Genomic DNA, 6575 nt, shown 5'->3' with positions numbered 1-6575 from the left:
GAATAACCAGGAAAAGATACTAACGCACAGGGTGCTTGATGTAAATCATGAGCAAGAAAACATGCCAAGCGCCAATGGAAAGGCAAGTCCTTGGTCTCACTCTCTGTCTGGTTCTTGTCTTACCATCCAGTCTGTGTGGGGCTGTCGGGACCTCTCACCAACATACCATGTAGGTCTGAGTGGCTGTGAGGGTCTTGTGAGCTCCCAGAGAGCAGAAGGCAGTTTTGACCTCACCGATTGCCCGGAAGTGCTGTGGTCCCTCCCTCTCAAAACAAGGCTGTCTAAGGCTTCCTTTCCCCCTTAGAGACCCTCTAAGCCACGAGGAAGACCTGGCTAAGGTGATCGACCTCCAGGAAGTCATAGACAAGCAGGAGCAGAGCCAGATGGAGGAGCGCCTGGCAGCCCTCTTTGCCCATGTGACTGAAGGAGGACCTGGACATGGCCAGGAAGGACCTCCTCAAGTCCGAGGACGTGAACAGGAAACTGCAGCAGGATGTTCACGAAGTGAGTGACTGCAGCTGTGTCTGTTGTCCTGAGGTGGACTGTGGGTCCCTTGTTCTCCCAGTGATCTCAGCCTTGGCTGATCTCTGCTCAGCTCATGGCCAGAGCAGAGCTCTGGCGAGCCCGCAACTGGCTGCCTCCCGGCCTCTGCATTGAGATCTCTGGGGTAGAAGAGGCCTGGTCCAGGCATTCCGTTGGCAGTGAACCAACATTAGGGCAGCCCTAGCGCTGTGCTGCACCCTGGGTGTGGACTCCTCATTTCTACAAGTTCTAGGGTGCCCAGTGTGTTCCTTTTTTAAAAATTCATTCATCCATTTTTTGGCGTATAGTTGCTTTACACTGCTGTGTCAATTTCTGCTGTACAGCAAAGTGAATCAGTCATATATCTATCTATCTATCTACGTATCTCCCTCTCTTTTAGATTTCCTGCCCATTTACTTCACCACAGAGCACTGAGTAGACTTCCCTGTGCTATGCACTAGGTCCTCACTTGTTGACTTTATGTGTAGTATCAGTGCTGTATATATGTCAACCCGAGTCTCCCGGTTCTTCCTCCCCCACCCCCACCCCCACCCCCCGCAACTCCCTGTCAAATGTGTTCCTGATGATGCTGAAATTTCCTTCTGATTCACTCAGGCGAGTCTGGTGACGTCTGTGGAGCCCGTTCTCTCAGAGAGATGGGAGCATGCTGTGTGGACTCTGCTGAGGTAGCTTGCCTGGCCATCTTCTCTAGTTTTCTGAGGTTCCGCTCCTTGAAGGGATGTGTGACAGTGATACCGGCGGTCAGACAAGTCAAGTGGCATTTTCTCACCCTCAGATCCTCAGGCCCGAGTTGTGTAACCATGTGGAATCATGATGTTTCTGGCGGTCGTGTCTGCGGGTGTCATGATTTATAAGAAACTACCTAACGGTCACCGTGAAAACAGAAGAGTTCTGGGGGTTCAGGCCTCCTCCTGTGAGCCTCACCTCTCCTCTGTGCACAGACAGACAGCGCCCACTCTGCCCACCCCTCCCCCTTGAGACCATCTCAGAGAGAACCCCTCCAAAATGTGGTACAGCAAGTGTCCTTGTTTAGTAGCTTGGTGTGAGTAATTCTGTGTGAGAACTCAAAACAGAAATATTTGCACAGGTTTGTATAAGCTATTCACACTACTCTTTGGCAACAGGAGATTAGGTGGCAGAGTTTAATACATACAGAATTCTGGAAAAAGCGTTTTTAAGACCTTTCACTTTTAATGTTAGGACTTTGTCCACATTGGTTACTTAATGACCAGGGAGGGACCTGAAATGGATTTTGAACTGGCGCACAGGAGTTGTACCAGCAGCAAGTTCTGGTCCTGGTTTGAGTGTTTCATACATGTGATGTAACTCTGCTTTAGAAGAACTAGGCTTGAGAAATCTGTGCCCAGTTGTGTTACACTTTGATCTGCTTGCCTCATTCACAAGCCAGGTGATTCCTCCCACTATAGTCAACGACAAGTCATGTCTCAGTCTCCATTCCTGTGAAAAAGACTACAGGTTATTAACCTTCTGCGACTCTTAAGAAATAGCAGTGTCACAGTCTGTCAGGCCCCTCAAATGAATACACCCAAATATCAACTGGTCCCCCTACCCCCCACCCAGTTCCAAACCTCTGCCTGTGTTTTTGAGTGTTGTCAATCCTGTGACTACCACTCCGTGGTACCAAGTTTGACCCTAAGGAACAATGTTTGTCTCTTCTTTCTTGCTGGCCATGAAGCTACAGGCTCCTTGAGGTGCGACCATGAGCAACACCCAGTCATACTGTCCACACACCAGAGAGGCCCTTGTCACACTCGACAGCGCTGAGGGGAGCTGCTTGGGGAGCAGCCTACCCATGGTGGAAGGGAGCCCCTCGTAGCCTCGTCTGGTCCAGTTCGGCTCTCAGGGTCTCCAGGTTTAGAATCAGCTGGTCCTATGAAAAAGCAAATGACACAGCCTGCACCGCTTGCTTTCTGGATGTAAAATGACTTGCACCAAAATGTGCAGAACAGGTTACAGGAGTAGTTACCAACTCCGAATATTTTAATTGTGAGAAAATATTCTCTAAGTGTCCCATAGCAAATAGAAGCACTCAGAACAATATTAAACCCTGTAAACCATAATGAATAAGAAGTTCCATCTCAGGTGTAGAAAAGCTTCTGGAGGAAACACGGCAAGCCATTAACAATTATGAAGTCTGTAGAGAGAAGCTGGACTTGAGACGGGGCTTCGGGTAGGGGGGCAGGACTCACTCTATTGCCCTCGCTCCTCTCATTGCTTTAAACTGTATCCATGGAGCTCACCTGCATTCCTGGGCATTCCTCACATTCATTCCTCTACACCCCACTTCTTCATGGGGTAAAACAAGTCAAACGGGCCAAGTTTCTGAGTCACTTGACTCAACCTGGCAGCTCTGTGCTGTCGGCCATGGCAGTCACTCGCCTCCTGCAGCCCCTGAGCACGTGAGACAGGCTGGTGCAAACCTCGATGTGGAAATCACACAGGATTTCAAGACTCGCAGTGAAAAAAGGACGTCAAATAGCCTGTTGGTTTTTAAGAAAGTTTAGATTGCATATGTGGCTCATATTATCTTTCTAACGGACAGCACAGTCCACGTGAAAGGCTCACGCTTTGTCTCAGCTTTCAGGTGAACCCAGAAAGGACTACTCAGAATTCTGAACCACACACAATGGCCACACACTCTAAATCCATCTATAATGCAAACACATTCAGTGTTCAAAACCAGAAATGCTATACATGTTACAGCAGTGGATTAGCCATAAGGAAAATGTAACTCGACATCTGCTAAGCATCTTTAGTGACTGGAACAATGAACCCAGCTCAATTCAGCTCTTAACAAATTGCTAAACGATTTAGAGATTTAAGTAGCTTGTTGTTTTGCATTTCTTCTAATTGCTTTTTAACATTTTTAGCTTCCCATTGGAGAGCATTCTGAAAAAGATACAAACAGCTTTAGTGTCAGTTCTTACAGATGTTGCATGGACTGCGGGATGGCTACTCTTCTGTCTGAAAGCATAAAGCACCTCAGGATGAGTGGCGGACCTCGCGCCCAGAGTGAAGTGCCAGCAAGAGGCTGGATGACAACTTTTAACATTAACTTGTACACAGACAATCTCCTCCTTCCCTGACTGATCTTTTAGATACAAGGAGGCCAGGTCCCGGGAGAAGTGAAACTGCTTATAGCTTTTTGCAGTTCAGTGGTCACTCAGGAAACTGGCGCAGGTTTCACATGCCAAATTCAAGCCTGAGACAAAACTATCCCCACCTCAGGGCCAGCCCACAGTTCAGGGTGAAGTGAGGGGACCACACTGTGTGGTCTCTAGTGAGGTGTGTGTTTCATCTTGGGTTTTGTGGGGGGAAAATGTGCCACAGAACTTGTAGTGACCATTGGTCTCTCTCAGACAAGCGTTGCCCAAACGCCAACCTCGGGGAAGGTTCTGGGCCTCATCTTTAGGGCACTGGTGCAGCTGGGACAGGTTTTCACCGAACCTGAACCAGAATGTTGCCCACTGAGCTGCTCTGGTAGAGGTTCTCAGCCATTTTTCAAAGCAAATGAAAAGAGAGAAGGCTGGAGTTGGAATATGAGAATACTTGCTTTTAGTTGATTCAGTCTTTTCTATCACTTTATGTAAAAGATCCTGAACTAAACTTATTGATTTGACTGTGTCAGGCCTTAGCTTAGCTGCATCATGCGGGATTCCTTTGTCATCGTTGCCACGTGGTCTGTGGGATCTTAGCTCCCCAACCAGCCATCGAACCTGCGTCCCTGACCTTGCAAGGCAGACTCTCAGTCACTGGACTGCCAGCAAAGCCCCAGAAATAAACTTCTAAGAAAGAAACGAAAGGGTGAGGGTGGACCTAGAAGAAAGTTCTAGCATGGTGGCTGGTAACACTGGGGCCATCAGTGGATCCGGCTCTCTGATGCTTTCTGTAAAGGTTGCAGGCACACATCTATGTCTGTTCCTTTACACACTGCCTGTGGATGCTGTCACGCTTATTCACTAGCATGAAATGCTGCTACTCAATTATTCATACCAGTAAAGACATTCACTCTGGGGCCCTCTATGGGAAGAGTTTTCCAACTCCTATGCTGGAGATTTCCCCCCCACACAGGCCGGGCCAGGCCGGGCCAGGCCAGAAGCGCCTCTTTCTAAAGAGGCCATGGGGCTGGCTCACCTTATCCTCCAAAGCTGCCATTCTCTCCTTCAGATGAAGCTGAAGTTTCTCATCTGATTCGGATAGAAGCTTATCCAAGGTATCTGATAAGCATTTATTGTGCTCTTCATTTTTAGTCTCTGCGTCGCCTAAAACAGGAAAAACAAAAACTCATAAACTTCAAGAGCAAGTATGGTCTTTCTTTTAAAACACCAGGGAGCCGCGATGTGAGCGGCCTATGTCTTGGTTCCCGAGGCGGTCCCCTCCCATGGCCACCTCTGGTGGGCTCTTAAGCATCACCAGAGCAGATGGGCAGGTGCAGAGGGAGGCAGGGACTTCACTTGTCAAAGGTCACTCTCAATTCTTCTCTTTGGCAGAGCACCTGGTGGACCTTACTGGCACCAGATATTACTCGTCGCAGGGGCTTGGGGAGCAAGCAGATTTACACTCAGAAACAAGCAGACTTTAAAGGGGATCGGCTTACACACATGTTGGTGGAGGAATTTCCCAGTATACAAACAGAATCTTGAGTCTGGATTAAGGGGGTAAAATGAATTCAATTTATAAAGCAAAAGGTGAGAAAATTCATTTTGGAAAAAAAGCCAGTGAAGATAGGCTTTCACATATTTGTCTTTACATGCAACATCACTTGAATTCTTTGAAATAATTGCTGTTGTTCAGTTGCTCAGTCGTGTCTGACCCTTTGTGACCCCATGGACTGCAGCACGCCAGGCTTCCCTGTCCTTCACTATTTCCCAGAAGTTGCTCAAACTCATGTCCATCGAGTCAGTGATGCCATCCAACCATCTCGTCCTCTGTCGCACCTTCTCCTCCTGCCTTCGCTCTTTCCCAGCATCAGGATCTTTTCCAAGGAGTGTGTTCTTCGCATCAGGTGCCCAAGTATTGAATCTTCAGCTTCAGCATCAGTCCTTCCAATGAATATTCAGGACTGATTTCCTTTAGGATTCATTGGTTTGATTGCCATACAGTCCAGGGGACTCTCGAGTCTTTTCCAACACCTCAGTTGAAAAGCATCAGTTCTTTGATGCTCAGCCTTCTTCATGGTCCAACTCTCACATCCGTACATGACTACTGGAAAATCCGTTTCTTTAAGTAGGTGGACCTTTGATGGCAAAATGATGATCTTAGTTTTTTTTTTTTTTTTAATGTTCAGTTTCAAGCCATCTTTTTCACTTTTTCACCTTCATCAAGAGGCTCTTCATCAAGGTCCTCGTGGCTTTCTGCCATAAGGATGGTGTCATCTGCATATCTGAGGTTATTGATATTTCTCCTGATAATCTTGATTCTAGCTTTTTCTTCATCCAGTCCAGCATTTCTCATGATGTACTCTGGATATAAGTTAAATAAGGAGGACGATAATATACAGCCTTGACTTACTCCTTTCCTGATTTTGAACCAGTCTGTTGTTCCATATCCAGTTCTAACTGTTGCTTCTTGACCTGCATACAAATTTCTTAGGAGGCAGGTCCTCCTGGTATTCCCATCTCTTGATGAATTTTCCACAGTTTTTTTGTGATACACACAGTCAAAGGCTCTGGTGTAGTCAATTAAGCAGAAGTATGTGCTTTTCTGTAAGTCTCTTGCTTTTTCAATGACCCAACGTATGTTGGAAATTTGATCTCTGATTCCTCTGCCTTTTCTAAATCCAGCTTGAACATCTGGAAGTTCATAGTTCACATACTACTGAAACCTGCCTTGGAGAATTTTGAGCATTACTTTGCTACCGTGTGAGATGAATGCAATTGTGCAGTAGTTTGAGCATTCTTTGGCATTGCCTTTCTTTGGGATTGGAATGAAAACGGACCTTTTCCAGTCCGGTGGCCACTGCTGAGTTTTCCAAATTTGCTGGCATATTGGGTTCAGCACTTTCACAGCAT

At 47.0% G+C, this 6575-nt stretch overlaps 1 long non-coding RNA gene across 1 annotated transcript; it reads left to right on the top strand.

Moving 5' to 3' along the window:
* The first annotated feature begins 304 nt into the window (after nucleotides 1-304).
* On the top strand, nucleotides 305-1711 carry LOC147347893 (uncharacterized). Its single transcript, XR_015150810.1, has 2 exons — nucleotides 305-504; nucleotides 1138-1711. It is a non-coding gene; the product is annotated as an uncharacterized LOC147347893 (long non-coding RNA).
* The last annotated feature ends 4864 nt before the right edge of the window (nucleotides 1712-6575 follow it).

Source organism: Bos grunniens, chromosome 22 (assembly GCF_055505025.1).
Source record: "Bos grunniens cultivar Pamir isolate PY7600 chromosome 22, Bosgru_T2T1.0, whole genome shotgun sequence".
Lineage (NCBI taxonomy): Eukaryota > Metazoa > Chordata > Mammalia > Artiodactyla > Bovidae > Bos > Bos grunniens.
This window is presented reverse-complemented; position numbering and strand designations above follow the sequence as displayed.